The following is a 19,029-nucleotide window of genomic DNA, read 5'->3' on the forward strand; positions in this document are numbered from 1 at the left end:
GTTGTAACCGTCTCATAAAACATGAATTCGTTTATACAAAATATGATGTATGGAACAGTAAACAATTCATGTAAGTTTGGACATAGCTACATTGATTTATTTATGGACACGTCTAGTTCATTTGTAAATACCTACAGTTTAATTTACACAATTATCATTGTGTACATGTGGTGTCTGCGTACTATCAGCCAGACATAGATCTAGAGGCCATGATAAACTTACTTAGTTCAGATATGGAGTCTGGAAGCTGGTCCGAACTGTTGTTCACAGTTGAGAAACTAACGCTAATATATATTGTACACATATCCGTGAAGATTTTTTTTACTATACAGTGTAAAATCATTATTTTTTTGTTTTTAACTTTTAAAAATAAATGTTTTGTGTGTCATTAGGAGGCTAAAGAGCACAGACGTTGTTATGTTGAAGTCAGTTTGAAAAGCTTAATTTTGTTTGAGTCAGTAGTGCATGGACCAGAGACGTATATAACGTATATATGTGTTATATACGTCTCTGGCATGGATGCAGACTGACCTCTTTGGTATATATATGTACGTGTCGTTCCGTTTTCAAAAAGTTCTATTTAGAAAGTTACTATCAACTTCCCAAGATATCCAACATGTAGTGCTCAGGGGCCACGAAAGTCCGGTACTTGTAGATAGTATAACACCGTTCTTGATGTGACGGTAATATCATTGGGCGTTTTGGGGGTTAAATTGACACACCTGGCAAATTAATACGTCACCCCATTGATCAGACACGTGCACGGATACGGCTATGTTCGCTGTCAGCGTAGACCAGATTTGACAGGCCTTTGTTTCAGTATCAGAATCCCCGTATGTACAAGTATTAGAGTCCCCGTATGTATAAGGGTAGAATATCTGGGACTGATACCTCTCAATGATATTAGTAACTCACAAGTGTTTGATATCTGAGTATCTACACGTTGCATCATTGTTCAAAACTTAACAGTGACCAAGAAAGACAGCCATAAATATGTATGATACACATATTTACGAGCTGGAACACATTTGTTGCATTAGAAAACGTGGTTTTTTTTAATGAACTACAAATAATTCAATACAACATCCGGTATGTCACTGTCAAGTTAACTCAGGTTCCCTAAAGGTAGTATATTAAGGCAATATGCTACCTTTCAAACTACATCTGTAATTTTGCGTTGGAGTTATCTCCCATGCTTATATCTTTTAATTAGCCTGATCTCATAACTAAGGATTGTCAAGTGTTGCTTGCGTGTGTTTTCCTGTGTGTAATATATAGTGACTCACAACAGGGACGGTATATCATCTATAAATCCCTGGTCTAAATTTCCATTCATAAGAAATGACCGAATTCTTAGCATAGAACTTTTTCGGTAAGGACATCAAAATGGATATCCTCAATTAGTAGCGGTAGGGTTTAGTTCTGGGCGTGAACGCCTGACCAGATGTATTGTAAATCTCTAGCCTTTGCGATCATTGTAAAGGTCGCCCCATAGTGACCTCACCGTGTCCGAATTACGTGCATCAGTGGGCCTTGAGGGCGGTCAAGACTGGACGAACAAGACACAGAAGTTGATAAACGTACAGTTAGCTTCAAAAAATTATTGAACGCAGAGTTTCATCTGCAAAAGTTCTATGACTATTAAAATTATTAATCGAAATCTTCAAACACTCAGATTCGAGATTTTGATACAAAAATCAGTACATTTATTACTTGAATTTCAGTTGATAAATCGCCGGTTTAGGTTAGACTCTTAAGCTGACAAGGCTAAAACTAGACAGCGCGGCTTACTTTGATAACGTAATCGCTCATTACGGCATGCTAATACCTGGAATAATCAGGACAGTAAGTGTGTGATAATAACTACAGCTACAGGTAGATATTACCTAGGGAATTGTTTGCATACCGGTGATAAAGGTGTGACTTCTAACGGTCATCGTAGTCAGTGAAGCGAGACGACGAGATACCGTGCGTAATAGAATCTGTGTGGATTTACGATAATGAATAGAGATGGACCTGTCATTACAAGACGAGGACACCGAAGCGTGTGATATACCTAACACTGATGCAGTGGCGGATCCAGAGGGGTTTTTTGGGCTTCAGGAAACCCCCCCACCCTTAGAATTTTCTTTAAAAATCATGTATTTTCACCATTTTCCTCAATTTTTCCCCACATGGAAACCCCCCCAGGAAATTTGGAAACCCCCCCAGATAGGTCTCTGGATCCGCCACTGCTGATGTGACATAACTCCCACAAGAGCCTATTCGTTCCAGGAACCCTCTCCGTAGTTTCCATTTACAGTCCAACGGATCGTAATCCCTACGTTTATTCCTTATACATGTACATGTGTGGTATTATTGTTTAGTTTGAGAAATATTTTGTTTCCTTTAGTCTGAGCAGAGACGTATAAAGTAGTATATGAACTAAGAACGTGAACTCTCCCCATCCTCTTTTTTCTTCTTCAAAAATCACCACATATCACATTACGCGTATACATTCCCAAGTACCCCCTTCCCTCCCCTTACTTTCTCCCTCCCATCCCGAGCACTCTTTTTTTCCGATCCATAGTACCCTCTCTCCCTATTCTGCGCATACCCCGTCACCGTCCTACCCCGTCGAGTACTCCCCCTCACCACGTGTGTTTAGCTGCACTAAGCGAGAGTGTCAGTCGGCGTGCCTGACCGGCATTGGTTGGAATCCAGGACGGCCTGCAGGGGAAAGGGAGTGTTTGTTATGACGTTGTCTGTTATCCACGAGCCTCAAGACATGATATGGTGTGAGGTTTTAGAATATTTGTTATGCTACTTAGCTTTTACCTGTATCATGACAAAAGGACACCTCGATTTGCAATGACAGGTGCGACGATCCACTAAACCACACATAATATTACACACTGGACTGACTTTTTCCAAATACGTTGTAAAATAATGGTGTTTTTTTTTTATTAAAACGGCCACGAGCAATGACGTCAATATTTTAATCGCTCGTTATGGTTTGAATGAAAGTACTTCTCCGTCGTAAAACTCCCAGACAGGTGAGGTGTAGAGTTCAAAACGATCAGTTTTTAATCAATAATTTGTTCTGACTAAATATACCCACGGCAGGGTATAGATGTCGTCTGGTGTCCCACTAAAGGTCACCAAGGACATTTGTCTCGAAATTGTCTTAATTCTTACATAATACATTGTTATGCATAATTAATATATGTTTAATATAAAAACACTAATTAGAGAGAGAGAGACAAAATCACCGTTTCTGATTCAAACGCAGCTATGCCAAGTCCCCGAGCCAATGATAAAGCTAGATCGTGAGATTGAACCCAAGATACGACACAAGTCATAAAATTGTCTTCTTTTGTATTTTGTATGTTACGTAACAAATCAATAAACACGGTGTATATATATACACGCATATTTGATCCGAAGGTTGGAGATAGGAACTACCTGTTGTAATAAAAAAAAAATGTTTGGGTTGTTTTTGTTTTACGTCCTATTAACAGCAATGTTCATCTAAGGACGTGCCAGGTTTTGGTGGTGGAGGAAAGCCAGAGTTCCTGGAGAAAAACCACCGACCTACGTCCAGTACCTGGCGACTGCCCCACGTAGGTCTCGAATGTTGTAATTAAAGTGGGTTGAGTATAAATAATTATGTATGCAAGAGCACGAACAACGGAAATAAAAGTCAGCCTGCCATATTGGTTCATAAAATGTGCTGTTTAACAAAGGGAAATCGTCAATCCTAATTTCAGATTGAAAAGAATTAAAACGTTTTACAGCAAATTATTATACACCTCACTCACATAGTTTTCAGGAAGGCTGTGATGGGTTATTCCCTGGAAATACATGACATTTCAGGATCGACGGTATGTTGAAAAGTTAAATGCCAAGGCTAATGGAAGTAGTTAAATGCCAAGGCTACCGGAAGTGGTTACTGTCAAGGCTACCGGAAGTATCAATGGCAACAAAACTAGACAAAAACCATGTATGACATGCTCAAATCTTCACATCTTTACTTGGTTTACAGGCGTGTGATACAGAAGAAAAAGAAGTCTACAGGGTTTACAGGCGTGTGATACAGAAGAAAAAGAAGTCTACAGGGTTTACAGGCGTGTGATACAGAAGAAAAAGAAGTCTACAGGGTTTACAGGCGTGTGATACAGAAGAAAAAGAAGTCTACAGGGTTTACAGGCGTGTGATACAGAAGAAAAAGAAGTCTACAGGGTTTACAGGCGTGTGATACAGAAGAAAAAGAAGTCTACAGGGTTTACAGGCGTGTGATACAGAAGAAAAAGAAGTCTACAGGGTTTACAGGCGTGTGATACAGAAGAAAAAGAAGTCTACAGGGTTTACAGGCGTGTGATACAGAAGAAAAAGAAGTCTACAGGGTTTACAGGCGTGTGATACAGAAGAAAAAGAAGTCTACAGGGTTTACAGGCGTGTGATACAGAAGAAAAAGAAGTCTACAGGGTTTACAGGCGTGTGATACAGAAGAAAAAGAAGTCTACAGGGTTTACAGGCGTGTGATACAGAAGAAAAAGAAGTCTACAGGGTTTACAGGCGTGTGATACAGAAGAAAAAGAAGTCTACAGGGTTTACAGGCGTGTGATACAGAAGAAAAAGAAGTCTACAGGGTTTACAGGCGTGTGATACAGAAGAAAAAGAAGTCTACAGGGTTTACAGGCGTGTGATACAGAAGAAAAAGAAGTCTACAGGGTTTACAGGCGTGTGATACAGAAGAAAAAGAAGTCTACAGGGTTTACAGGCGTGTGATACAGAAGAAAAAGAAGTCTACAGGGTTTACAGGCGTGTGATACAGAAGAAAAAGAAGTCTACAGGGTTTACAGGCGTGTGATACAGAAGAAAAAGAAGTCTACAGGGTTTACAGGCGTGTGATACAGAAGAAAAAGAAGTCTACAGGGTTTACAGGCGTGTGATACAGAAGAAAAAGAAGTCTACAGGGTTTACAGGCGTGTGATACAGAAGAAAAAGAAGTCTACAGGGTTTACAGGCGTGTGATACAGAAGAAAAAGAAGTCTACAGGGTTTACAGGCGTGTGATACAGAAGAAAAAGAAGTCTACAGGGTTTACAGGCGTGTGATACAGAAGAAAAAGAAGTCTACAGGGTTTACAGGCGTGTGATACAGAAGAAAAAGAAGTCTACAGGGTTTACAGGCGTGTGATACAGAAGAAAAAGAAGTCTACAGGGTTTACAGGCGTGTGATACAGAAGAAAAAGAAGTCTACAGGGTTTACAGGCGTGTGATACAGAAGAAAAAGAAGTCTACAGGGTTTACAGGCGTGTGATACAGAAGAAAAAGAAGTCTACAGGGTTTACAGGCGTGTGATACAGAAGAAAAAGAAGTCTACAGGGTTTACAGGCGTGTGATACAGAAGAAAAAGAAGTCTACAGGGTTTACAGGCGTGTGATACAGAAGAAAAAGAAGTCTACAGGGTTTACAGGCGTGTGATACAGAAGAAAAAGAAGTCTACAGGGTTTACAGGCGTGTGATACAGAAGAAAAAGAAGTCTACAGGGTTTACAGGCGTGTGATACAGAAGAAAAAGAAGTCTACAGGGTTTACAGGCGTGTGATACAGAAGAAAAAGAAGCCTACAGGGTTACAGGCGTGTGATACAGAAGAAAAAGAAGCCTACAGGGTTTACAGACGTGTGATATAGAAGAAGAAGAAGTCTACAGGGTTTACAGACGTGTGATATAGAAGAAAAAGTCTACAGAAGTAAATGATCCCATTTCAGTAGCTTCACATGATTGTACGTAATGTCATGCCCAAATGTGTTTGTTACAGTTACCGAAATCTTAGGGTACGCGTAGTACTACTTTGCCGTTAACGGCGAACAACTAAAAATCAGTAAAACATGGTAACAAACCCGTGTCAGGCGGAGGGTTATAAATATCTCTTTGATTATGACTTCATACGTGTATCGATAACTTAACATCAGGTGTTTGCTTGCTATACAGGTTTGGGACTGCCTGCTGCCGATACAGGTGTTTGTAACTCGATGCCGTCTTGATGACTTGAGTTATTGGCCTGTTAACGGATGTCGACAGGCTAACACTGCACCGGTGCACCTTGTGGTTTGTGGAGAGCGAGATTACATCGTCATGCTACTTACTATTCAGGCAAAGCGCACATATAGGTATACAAAAGTCCAAAAATGTACAGTAGCGATCATAGAATTGAATATGTTGTATACTGTCAATTATTTGAGCAATGAACAATTATATCGCATACTCATGTGTTCAATGTATATTGTTGTGTCCAGGCGCGTAACTGCCAATACACTAGTATGCAGGTGAACCCATCAAATTTTTCAAACAGAAAAAAACACTGCTTGTTGCACACTCTTGTCCACAGGGACTTGAGAATTTGTTACAGCTATATTTGGACCTAAGCTAAGGTGTTTAGAGTGGTTTTACATGTTTTGGGAGTTTAGATCAATTTTCGGTCAAAATGCCAACCCAATGATGATAATATACGAGAAGGGAGGAGAGATAGAGAGCGACAGATCAGGGGAAAAAATGTGCGTGGTGGTGGGGATAGGGGAGGATGAGGAATTCATACTGTCACTGTATGTCACCGCCAAACCCGCCTGTCGAATAGAACTGGAAAGAAGTTCACCCATAGATGTGACCCGTATTGTTCAGGATGCCAGGGAACATCTCTCTACTTCCGCGACCTTGAAACAATTTGCGCCATCCTCCCGGTAACACACACACAGTCCCCGATCTGTATTGGCATGTCAAGGAAACATATTTCAATGTAGGATTTGATTACATCTTAATTACATTGTCGTATTTTTGTATCATGCAACATTGGCAATGACTTAGCATTGCAACGGTTCCAGAAACAAACAGACAGTGCACTGCTCAGTATATAGGAGCTGTTACATGAAGTCTCGGATATGGGGAAAACGGAGAATGTAACATGCATAAATATTTCACTATTGTATTGACTTTAGAACCAACCCATCAAAACCAACCAGCCATAGTACTGACGGCATGAGGATCGCGTGTCAGCCCATCTATAGACGTGATCGCTAGTGATGTAGCGTCTAGTTGTGTAAGACAAATGAACGGGTTGCGCGACAATGTGACTTCTATTATGCTTTACATATGATTTAAGTCGATTTTGAAATGCCCTCAATGCATAGCTACTTAAAATCAGTAAGGCAGACGTAAAATGTGTCTGGGATCCATTTGGTGCTTTTAAACACACCAATTGCTTTGGTGTTTTTTTTGTTTTACGTCCTATTAACAGCTATGCACATTTAAGGACGTGCCAGATTTTGATGGTGGAGGAAAGCCGGAGTACCCGGAGAAAAAACACCGACCTACGGCCAGTATTGGCGACTGCCTCACGTTGGCCTCGAACCCGCGACCTAGAATGTCAGACACCTTAACCACTTGGCCACCGCGGCCCTCTTTAAAACACACCAAATGTGACAGTATGGTAGATAATGAACAGCAAGACATTGAGAACAAACTGAAGGGGTAAGAGTATAGTGGAAATGTACAAATACAGCAGCAATTGCTCTATGAAAAAGATCACATGTGAATAGTCCATATTTGCAATGGGCAATGATGGATGAATCAGCATTGTGGACATGCCAAGATAGATACAGCAGGTCTGTAACAAGGATTTAAAAGAATAGTCACCTTTTGCGACGTGTAATGAGTGAACATGTCAATGATAAACATTTCAAGTAGCAACAGTTGCCCTCCACGACGTGAAGTAGACAAGGAATGGTCGCCCCTTACAAACATGCAGTGGACGCAGCAGGTGTATGATAACAAAAAAATCAAAATTCGTCCCGTACGACATGGATAAAGAAACTCAATTATAAATATTTCAAGGAATAGTCGCCTCTTACGAGGTTGTGGACACAGCAGGTTTCTTATACAAGAAAATCCAGAACGACGCAGACACAGAAAGTCAATTATAAATACTTCAACTAATAGTCGCCCCTTATGCCGTGTAATTGGTGCAGCGTACCAATAATAAACACTCCAAGTTACAGTCGCCCAAACCAAGTGCAATATATGCAGAAAGTTCATGATAAAGACGACAAAAACGTATGCACTTAATATTATTTCCAGTTTTCAGAATATGCCGAAGTTTATGCACTCAGAATAGTAATATTTGAAGTGAAACAGACGAATCCGCAAATGTTTATCTACTTTCTATAAAGAGTAATGTAGCGTGGTCGTTAATGAACTGTTTCCTCACCAGGAAGCTCAACTATGACCGACTTACGCTGGCAAAGCAAACGTTGACGTGATGCAGAACTATGATATAATTTAATTGGGAAACAAATTCCACTATAGTGTTTAAATGGAGGGATTTGAGAGCATCTGTGTGACTACCAACTTGTACCAGATAAAAAAAGCAAAACTTTTCTGGCTACATTTGTATATTGGTCATCTTCGACCGGGCTTTGCTGAAATTGTTTCTTCTAGAAATATTTCATTCTATATTCCTGTATGTGAATCGAACCAGATGAGTTGGGAAGCAAATCCTTTGGGAAGTCGTTGATATAAAACATGCTATTGAAAGATGAGTTCTTCTCAATGACGACTCCTTTGCGAACAAGACTGATCTGGAAATTTTCATACACCTCCCCAAACAATTGAACTTTCATCATATGTAAATTTCGCGTCCCCAAAGGTCTTTCCAACTAGTTTTGCCATTGGTTCAAATGACGCAGAATTGATCAGAACTCCATTGCCTTTTCATGCTTAAGATTGCTCGTGTGGTGTCATTTTCTTGTGGGTAATGTAATAGATTGTCAGGGAATCACGTGAGTATAGGAATACGTATACGTACATATAACGATTTCAGGCCGCTCAAACCGTGCACTCATCAAACGGACACGAAAGGAAGATACCTAATACCCATTGCAATAATTTCATTATGCATGAAATGTTTCGTTTTTGAAATGAATATCGTTCAAAAACTATTACTATGAAAACCGTTTAAATAAAACAGATGTGATATTGATCGAATTACAAATGCAGGCGTTGCGCATCGCTATGTCGCTAGGACGAGTGCACCGATGTCAGAATATATACGTTCTGTTTGTTTTAAGGGTTTTACGCGTACACGTTTCACGACGGCTTTCACGTGCGATGGGACCACTATCCCATCAGCTAGGTAGTACCAGCGCATTGAAATGTCAATGTGGATCACAGAACCGTTAAAAACAGAAACAAAAATTACTACCACACTTTTAACACACAATGACAAAACCTTAACTCAAAGTTCGATGCAAAGAGACAGAAAAATAGGAGGAATCGAGACAAAAAGGATAAATAGATCAAAATGGAAATCAGGAACAAAACCAGCTGACTAAGAAGGGTAAGCTTTTCCTACACCACATGTGGTACCCGTCATGATGTCAACATTAAATTAAGGCGGTATGCTTGTCTATCTAAGACATACTGAACTCTTCAATCAAGATAGGCACCAACATCTTTTACAATCGCAGTTGTAAACCAGGTCACAATAGCAACCGTAAACTGTCCTCATGCAGATTGAAGTTTTTTTCCGGAAAACAGCTCTGAACTGGCATTCAGTCCTGACAATGAGCTAGAAAGGGGTGTCGATGGAGACACAATCGAAAAGAGGTAATAATATGTTTTAATGTCAACAGGGTACCACTGTTATAATGTTAAATTTAACACAGCAGATCCATTTTTTCACGACTGATTCATTTTCTCAGATTGATGTTGACAAGGTTCGCGCTAAGAAAAATCGAAAAGCTCGAAGCACTGAATTCGGATATGCGTGAAACTCAGTTATGTAATTTAACCACTTTCAAAGTAGGAGCAGATGTTTGCGAGTCGTCCTATTCGACCATGCGTGGCCCGTGGCCAGCCTCTCTCGATTAGTTGCACTCCTGATGGAGATCTAACACGAAGCAATTTGATTCCAGGCTTCAAAACATGCAAATATTTTCCGACCGGTTTATGTAGTTAGCATGTTGCCATGTATTGTCTTTCGTTAGAAAAAAAAGTAATACCCTTGTACCTGTTAAATGCGAATCGTTACCGTGCCGATAAATTTACACAACACCTCGTAAAATAAAAGGCAAGGTGACTCCACTTGAGATCATGACCAAACTTTATACCACAGTTTACCGAAAAAAGCTCCCAATTCGCAATGATGAAGCACGACGAATAGGCATCTCAATTGATCCGACTCAACCGAGCATCCACAAGCGTGATCATATTGAGCGCTATAGCAATCGCGAACTAGGTATTGTAAAATTGGCAATCGAAGCGTGAAGTATCATGAAGGGGAACAAAGTGTTTTTTAAAATCTTTCAAAAGTCAAAAGTTCGAATCATTCTAGCTGCATAAGTAGTATAATGATCAGAGAGAAAAAAAACATTGATATGTATTATTACCCCGGCTTAAAAATCTTTAAAAAAGTGTCTATTCCCGTGAAAAGAAAGAACACACGTTTACCAGTGTCACATCAGTTAACTCATTCACTCCTGGAGACACATTTGAACCCTTCCACTTCAAAGGTTGGAATAGTTCATTATGAAACTTCAGGGGTGAATGAGTTATTGTGTCTTTGGTAGACAGGCTCCACATTGTACAATATACATCAATTTAGCGTGCGAGTATTTGCGTGCATGTTGCAATGATTTCTTTCCAGTTTTAACATCAAAGAGATCAAGCTCTTTTCAGAAGCTGGGTAAAACCCAGAATCATATACATGTACTTTAATTATGACAGGTATTTTCTCTTATAGCATACTGGGATAGTTATTACAAATCGAACCGGCGAGACATACGATGTTATACGAGTACTCACAAACCTCTCAAAGTCTCTTACAAATATCTATCTCTGACATGCGATGTTGTTACCTATGCATTGCTGTAGACCTCGTGGTACAAATAAGCGTCTTATTAACCACCCGGCCGCACGGTCAGAAACCCTGGCCATGCAATGATATTTTCCCATTATTTTTGGGGACACATTTCTTCAGCCACTTTGCTAGGCACGAAGGAGGACCCGTTTTATATAATTTTCTTCAATCATATGGTTAAGCGCTGCAGCAGATCAACATTGTTATTTTGATGTGTCCAAGTCATTTTTAAGGAATTTGCCGAGATACCCAATTTTTAAAATTGGAGAGCCATATTCAAGAAACCGTCAATCGTCATCATGATTCAAGGTGTTTATTTTGTCTTTCTAGAGAATCTTTGTACGTTCCCTCAATCCACTGCCAATTCTCTGGACAAATGAAGGCAGTATTGTGAGGTTTAAAGTGTGTCGACATCTATAACGGAAGTCATGATATACAAAGCAAGCTCTTGACTACCGACTTAACTGTGACGTGACAACACCGTTGGTAGAGATGCACGAATGGTGCTATCAAGAAAGGGATAGTCAGATATAAGAAATCGTCATTTTTTATCTTACAGCGTAGGAGTAAGCCATCTCTGCAAAAATATGAGACATTCTTTGCTTTCTTCGTTAGGCTGAAGAGGAGAACTTTTTACCGTGCTTATGAAATGTATCATCTGTGCATCGGCTTAATACTGTCAACTGTTTGAAACATCTTATTGAGCCGAGACAAGTTTTTAGTCTCTTGTTGCCTATCTACTGAATGCGTTTACAAATTTGTGCTTAGTTTGGACACGAGATTTTGGCTGAAGTTAAACGACAAGCGAACGGCTCTGATGATATTCACAGAAACAGCAGCTTTTTATTAAAGTTTGCGATTAATGACGTCACAGCAGCTCACCACATGTCATACGACAACGATGTCTACTGTTAGTGGGTCACTCATAGGATCTTTTAACACGACACCACAATGAAATGTATAAAGTTGGCACGACACCACTACATGCCACATTATCGGACAATTAATGGGATAACCAGAGACGACACCCGACCAGGTCGCATTACTCTGACAATACGCTAGCGAGAAACCAACGAAAGGTTGACAGGGGTATACAAAGGCTGAGAGATACATAGTGTTGCAATGAGAAGAGCAGATCGAATCGTTTCGATAGGAGGAATACACAGAGAGAAAACAGAGCCACCAGGGAAAACCCTGATGCTGATGCTATTCAAAGATATGCAATACGATGGTATACCAGAATTTGATTTTATAATACCCAAAGAAGACATTTGAAAGAAGACACTGATTGTCAAGTAAAATAGAAAATATACCACAGCATTTACACTGAAGACACAATCACATCTCAAAGTCGACTTTTATAGGCAGTGCCTAAAATTGTGGACATGAACCCCGATAAAAACGGAGTTGAAGCATGGGTAAGTGTTTCGAGCGCCATATGTCGCACCCGTCATGGTGTCTACCGTCAAACTCTGGAAACACACACGTTACGATATATTGTAAGTCACAGCGATGTGTGATTAATCATACTCGTGCGCTGTTATGTCATAGTTGGGAGTCATGTTTTGATGATAATAGAAAGCAATCATCAACTTAGATTTACAGACTCACCCGATAGAAAATCCCTTGATAAGAAACCCACTGGTCAGCAAGACCCTTTTTCCAAGAAAGTAAAATAGAATCTGGAGTACCGCCACTGCGTTGAGTAACTGAAGCTATACTCTGCGACTGCTTTGCGTGACAACTTGCACATTAATGTCGCAGATAAGGGTTGCATCTAAAGGAAGGCATTCGCTTATTTATTTCACCCATAAGACATGTTTGCGTTTACGGACTATTTGATATCACATTAACAAACAAAATGGAAATAATCAATGCATAATTGGTGTCTGTAATGCCATTTTGGGTAAACAGTTGGCTGTTTTTTATTATTCCAGTGAGCATGCCTCTTTTAGATGGTTACTAATGAGGCTTCACAATATGATTCGGATCGGAGGCTTTCTTTTGTCCTCTGCGTCATTGCAGAGAAATCGATAGATGATGCACCTATTGCAGAACTTGAGATTAATATTTCTTGCTATTTTCTACCATTTTTTGTAATATTTTAAGTCTGGTTTTCTTCCTGTTATGCATTATTTGAGCATCCATCTGCAGGTTAAGAAAAAAATGGTCTAATTATATCCTACACTAAAGGGTGTCATCCGTGTCCTCTGCTGTGGGAACATTGAAAAAACAAGCACTGCTCTGATCCACTCGTTGCAATTCATATTTCCCCTTTTTGGACACTCTCAACAATGAGTTCAACAATAAATTCAGCCTCATATGAAAATAAATAAATAAAATTAAGTCGGCCAAGAGCGGGGCATTTTTTGCCAACAATCTTGCCACCGAACCAAGAATGGATGGAAGTAATACATTTTTTGGTTTAGAATCACAGATTCGTATTCTCCTTTAAACAAAGAATTAGGTTCATGTGAAATGTGTTTAGTAACAAAATATGAGGGATGTGAATGCATTAACATTGTAACAATATATGTGACTATATATGAACTTAATATAACGTGATGAAAAGAGCCTATATCTGAGCAAAAAAACAAAAAAAAACGAAAAAACAAATTAGGGTCAGTTGGTATTTCGTCTTTTGAAAATTTTAGAATGGATAAGTAGGGTTTCTTTGGTTATCAGGCAAGTCTAGTTCTTTCTGCAAGCGGTCAATTTATCAGTGCTTCCAGACAAGGTAAGTAGATATTTTGTCTGCCGATAAAACTTAATATTCATGCAGATCGTTGGGTGGAAATGCGATATATGGGTCAAAATATTGCATGTCAGGTTTAATCTTTTTGAAGCGTGCTTAACATTTTGCAGTCTTTGTCATCGAGTGAAGAAACGGAAACAAAAATATTGTCTAGCTGCAAATATTTTGTATATCGCTTAATAGTTTTAGAATGTCAAACGTTTTTGGCGGACACGAATTGAACTGAACACACATTTAACCTCATTCCCAGTCATCTGCTTGGATGTACAAATACAAAGGAACATCAATAAAGAAATATAAACACATCGTCTAAATGTGTTGTACAAACGGATGGTCATTGCTGTAAAGGTCTTAAGATACAGTACAAAAAAACAGTGCACTTTTCAACTGACACTTGTTTGTGATAACGTGTTTTGAAAAATAAACCGACATGTACTGAAAAACAGGGATCATTGTTTATTCGCAATCTGGGTCACGCGTTCTCAAATGAACCTTCGTTCCTGGTAAACAGGACTCAGTTATAGCAGACCTAATACTTAGTATTCTCCGAGATCTACAATACGCTTTGTTTATCAGTGTGTACTTCTTAATCATCCTGAACTGATGTGTTTGATACGTGTACTTTTGGAGAGCATACCCCCTCTCCCCAACCGCAGTGGTACCATTTAAAGTGCGAGTAAAACTATGTCCTCTTAAATCTCGATTAACTGACTACATCCTGTACGTCTCTTTGAGAGAACCCCCGATCCATACAATTTCAATATATCAGTACTTTCTAAATATTCAGGAAAAAAGGTGATGTTCCTATTTATTCTCAATATAGAATTATCAGTGGGTTGTTTTCGAGAGCATCATCTGTTGATTGACTAGAACTTTTACATTTGAATTGAAAGCATGAAAAACATCATCTTTGGCTGCCATGGCTATTCAACATATCTGAAAATTTCGCTTCTGTGAGCTCCCCATCGACCGTCCTCACACTGATGATGACATACTTTGGATGTTTGGTGTTAAAATGCTCAGATCATATGAAGACGAGGACTTTGGGATACCACGCCGAAAAGAATGAACGGGGAAGTTAGACAAGAGAAAAACACGATTCAAGATGCAAGATCAGTTTTTTGTTTCCTCAATGCCTTTTTAGAGGAACACAAAAGATAATCTCCCTTTCTCTAACAATAAAATGCAGTAGGCCTCTGCAAGACAATTCTTTTCCCGAGCTTGCAGGGGTGACACTACTAATACACCACGACACCAAAAGCAACAACAACAAATTCCAAAAAATGCCCTTGTTGATTCCTATGACAGATCTAGTACGTTTTAGTGTCCTTTTCAAGGACAACTCGCGATCGTACCCGGACGTTTTCCCATATATAATGATGTTGTTGTCGAAATGTTTGTCCTAAAATGAATATTTATATTATATGATTGTGTGTCCCTGTGACGTAGAAGTGTCAAACTGTTTTGCCGCCCCGTGGTCTGCATTGTTTATATTTACATCGCCAAGATGGTAATCGGAGACCACGTGGTGTTACTGTCAGTATCATGACAGCGCTTGTCACAGAGGGCCCTGTAAGACAATATCCCAACAGAGACCCTAACACCGACCAATTTCACGCTGAAATGGCTCAGTATATAGCTCACCTAACACCTAGCAAGAAAAACACATAGTTCAATCAGTTTAAATTACAAAACAAAAAATATCACAAGTCCCGATCTCTTTTACAATAACACGAATTGCGTGCTAAGAGATATTTAATATTTTTGACTTTTTGAAGTGTACCTAACATATGTTTCTGATCATCTGGATGATGGAACAAGGCATTTTATAAATGATGTCTTCTCGATAGATTTCCGATAGCTTTCTATTAAATAGCATGATACACATTATACTATGCAACAGGAAGATGGTCATGACAAGCACCTGTATATGCAGTACAGGACACACGTGCAGGTGCTGAACTTCCAGGCAGATGAGGTCATCAGTCCACAACCCCAGCTTTTATCACTAAATATCATATCCCGAACTCGAATGCCATTATCTTTATTAAAGATTTAGTTCATATCTTAAAGGTTGACACCCAGCAATGTTTGTCGCATTGTGGTGGAATCATATCTCAACACATCTGGACGACAGTGGCCTTTTTCTTCTGTGTCGTTCAAAACTGAAACCAAGGTTCACACGGTCTTAGTTCACGCGTGCACGCTTAACTTAAAGTACGAGTTACTTGGTGTATTTCTCGATCAACTCTATAGAGAACTATAGCAATTTAAAGATTTCATCTAGACATCTTCACAATACGAGGACTTGTACGAACGAACACGAAGTGACAAGTTAGAATTATACACCGATAATGTGATGACGACATCTAGACAATCTTATTTTTTCAACGACCTCACCATGACAGCAAGGAAGGATGCAATGAAAGAATATTGAAGAAAACTGATCGAGACTTACTCAGCAATCTCATTGGAAAGATTGTCAAACGTATATAGTGTGCACATATTGCGCTCATTTACGTCACAAAATCGGCTTTTCCCACCAGCTTCTCTTATGACTTATTTTTCAAAGTTATTCATAACTCTAGCAAATCGTTTCCCCCTCTTGGTCCCGAATGACATAGTGTTGATTGCCCGTTAAGAACAGATGTATATCTCATCAAGTTTAATCAACATAGCAATTTATCAAGCATCACAATACAAGAACCAAAGTTTTTGACAGCATATGCATGGACATATTGGGCGAGGTCCCAAACACGAAGGCGGCATGTGTTACAAGTTTCGTACATGTAATGAAAAGTTCATCACAACTGGATAAAGTGACTCATAAATAATCCGGCCCGAACAAACTTAAAGGAAACGTATATGAAGTTACTTGGGTGCCATTCAACAGCATTTTCACCCTTTGTTAATGTTGTGTTTCTCTAGTTACATGGCAATGCTAATAATTCATTTGTAATTCACTACCAGACACTGAAATTAGATTCACACGGGGAACCTACTTAATAAACAGGGTTTTTTACAGCTGTGAAAATTTACTTCCTTATGACTTAAACACTCTTTAATAATATGACGTCTAGAAGGAAGCCACATGAGGTGCAGGGAAGCCTTAATCTTCCGAAGAGCTGTTTTCACCCTAAGATTTATTTTTGTGTGTATCTTACGGAGTTCCTATCGTTTTCCCCGTTCATTTTTTCACCTTTTTGTACCAACTAGGTTTCTGATTTTGTTATTTGGTGTAGCAATGAAAAAGAAGAGTCAATATACGTGCAACAGTATCTGTTTAGAATCAGTTATTGCTAAAATATTTCGTTGTATCAATTATCTTTATATTGCTGTTGTAATTTAATCAGCTGATCAGGATGATAGACGCTAAGTTTAACATCATGTTATGTCTTCCTTTCTCGTGCTTATATCATGATCTTCAGCAATGCTTAATTGAATTATAACTACCAAATGTAGGCACTATCCGTTTCCTGGTATTTTGGTTCTAGTCTACAATACAGCGCTCATTAGATCAAGATTTAATATGGCTGAACATTTCTTAAAACATTTTTATTTTAATATATCCGGTGAAGAAAATCCTATATTGTCTCAACTTTCAGCTGATGTTATGACATGTACACTACTTAAGTTTTGCTGACGTCTTCACATTTTTAAAAATCTGTAATTGACTACAACGTCTCCCAATCCGGTATATCATAAACGATATGGCTAGGTGAAGATCGAGAAATTGAGTTATAAAGAAGTCAGCAGCCTATACATATTCACTTATAAAATGTGCTTCTTGTTTAATGCCTTTTCTTCTTCGTTCGGAAAATAATCTATTTCCGGTAAACCACTTTAAATCTCAATTTAATAAAGCCATTAATTTATCGACAATATAAAACGTCTTAAAATAGTAGTTATTTCTGTAAACAGTGAACCTCTCTTGCTTCCTCCAGCACACGACGTAGAAGATATATATACTCATATCAGCCAATCTTGTTATTTTAAAGTTTAATTAACATGATATTTCTATATTAAATTACATGTTGAAATTGTGTAACAACTGTGGCTTTCTCAATATGACGTGTCAGCAGATTTTATTCAATATATTGCTACGCTCTCGCCTTAAAGTTTGTGTAGTAACAACTAACACTTCTGTTTTCTATATAAGCTAATCTACTAAATGGGTTCCAGAGCTGCCCATTTGGCGTAGTAATCACGTTGTAGAAATCAAATGAAAGTACAGTGTTTTCCTTGTATGCAATGCTATAAACGTCTCCCAGCAAATGTTTATTTTCATTTGGAATACTTATCGTAAATCAATAACTTATCTCAGCACTACGTTTTCATTCATGTTTCATTCATGTTTAGGCCACCGAGACATTCTATACGGTTACCGCTACGTACAACAAAACAGTCCAAGGTCATTAGCTTGTACCAGACATCAGAAAAACTCTTGGGAAAAATTGACAAGGCAGCGTTCATGGGCTTGGATGACCTATTGCGTACTCACAATCTTCTACAAATATTTGATTAGGGTGGTGTTCTAACATGATAAATATTGTAGACTAAACATTTGCTGCACAACTAGCAAGGAGTGTCCCAATGATCGTGTTTGTGTTACCGGAAGTGCCTTTCCCCGTTAAGGCAGTTTCTTTAAGTAATAAAACTTGTTATCAACACTGCAAACAAATAGAACTATGCAGACGGGAGAAACGAAAAAGCTGTTATTCATGTACATATACTGACATGAAACAATATCGATTGATATATTAGGTATTGACGGTCTTTCAATACAAAAGGTCTGCAAGACTAAACGGTGGCTATTAGCTACATCAACACGCAGTTAAGCAAGAGGAAAAGCAACATGGGGAATATCTTTTTTTTTTGTAAAATAAAGGTTCTATTGCGTCAAACAAAGTATTTAATCTTTTAGCGTCAATACTAAGTATATGTATGATTGTGTCGATTCAATTTGTATGTCGTCAACAAGAGGCCCAACGGCCCTGCATCGCTCACCTGGTATAAAACTCACACTTGTAACCTTAAAAGTGATCTATAATAAAGCTACAGGCAAAATATCAGTATTTATGATTAAAATTCGTTCAAAAGACCCTGTTTTTTTTTTTTAAACATTTCACCCCTGTGATTGAAAGTCGAACAAAGTCATTATGTTGAACACATTGTATAGCCTTTCATCTCAGGATGCAACTTGCAAAGTATAAACATCCTGGGACCCATGGTTATTCATAAGAGGTTGTTTAAAGATTTTAAACAAATTTGACCCCTGTGACCTTGAATATAAGTCAAAGTCATTCACTTTAACAAACATAGTAGTCCTTGATCCCAGCATATGCTACTAACTAAATATCAACATCCTGAGCCTTTTGG

General features: G+C 38.7%; 1 protein-coding gene across 3 annotated transcripts in view; it reads right to left on the reverse strand.

The window, feature by feature from the left end:
- Positions 1-19,029, reverse strand: part of LOC110452435 (ankyrin repeat domain-containing protein 50-like) — a 198,611-nt gene that overhangs the window by 43,452 nt on the left and 136,130 nt on the right. The window lies entirely within an intron of this gene.

The sequence above is a fragment of the Mizuhopecten yessoensis genome, unplaced genomic scaffold, assembly GCF_002113885.1.
Source record: "Mizuhopecten yessoensis strain PY_sf001 unplaced genomic scaffold, ASM211388v2 scaffold6683, whole genome shotgun sequence".
Taxonomy (NCBI): Eukaryota; Metazoa; Mollusca; class Bivalvia; order Pectinida; family Pectinidae; genus Mizuhopecten; species Mizuhopecten yessoensis.